The following is a 1,049-nucleotide window of genomic DNA, read 5'->3' on the forward strand; positions in this document are numbered from 1 at the left end:
ACAGACTATCAACTGCTCATATGCAAGTTCATGTTAAAGCTAAAGAAAATTAAAACAAGTCCACAAGAGCCAAAATATGACCTTGACTATATCTTACCTGAATTTAGAGACCTATTCTTAAGAATAGATTTGCCTCATTGAACACTAATGACTGAAGACCAAATGAGTTATGGGATGACATCAAGGACATCGTACATGAAGAAAGAACAAGGTCATTAAAAAGACAGGAAAGAAAGAAAGGACCAAAATGAATGTCAGAAAAGATTGTGAAACTTGCTCTTGAACATAGAATAGCTAAAGCAAAAGGAAGAAATGATGAAGTAAAAGAGCTCAACAGAGATTTGAAAGAGTGACTTAATAAGACAAAGTGAGGTATTATAAAGATATGTGTGAAGACTTAGTTAGAAAACCAAAAAGGAAGAACACACGCAGCATTTCTCAAGCTGAAAGAACTAAAGAAAACATTCAAACCTTGAGTTGCAATCTTCAGGGATTCTATGGGCAAAATATTGAATGATGCAGGAAGCATCAAAAGAAGATGGAAGGAATACACAGAGTCGTTATACCAAACAGAATTGGTCAACATTCAACTATTTAAGGAAGTAGTATATATATGATCAAGAACTGATAATATTGAGGGAAGAAATCTAGGATGCACTGAAGGCATTGGTGTGATAGTTGGAGCTGTGTGTCAATTTGGCTGGACCCCAGTTCTGTGTGGTTGTTCCCATGATGGGATCGGATCACTGTGCTCTGAGTGGCCAATCTGCCCAAGGGGAGTTTCCCTAGAGGTGTGGCCTGCTTCCAGGATATCCAGGACATCCTGGGAACAGAGACATTCTTTGGTGGATCGGGACCCTGTTATGCTGACTACAACCGTCCATGAGTGAGCAGCCCACCACTCAGCCTGGAGATCTTGGATTCATCTTTCATTGGAGTCCACAACCAGTGTACTGCCTGCCAGCCTTGAATTTCTCGGCCCCCTTGTGATTATGGAAGCTAAGGTTGCCTCCGGCCTGATCTTTTCCTCCAGGGACTTTGGACTTGCC

Source organism: Orycteropus afer, unplaced genomic scaffold (genome assembly GCF_000298275.1).
Source record: "Orycteropus afer afer isolate SDZICR_OR568_19922 unplaced genomic scaffold, OryAfe1.0 scaffold00052, whole genome shotgun sequence".
NCBI lineage: Eukaryota > Metazoa > Chordata > Mammalia > Tubulidentata > Orycteropodidae > Orycteropus > Orycteropus afer.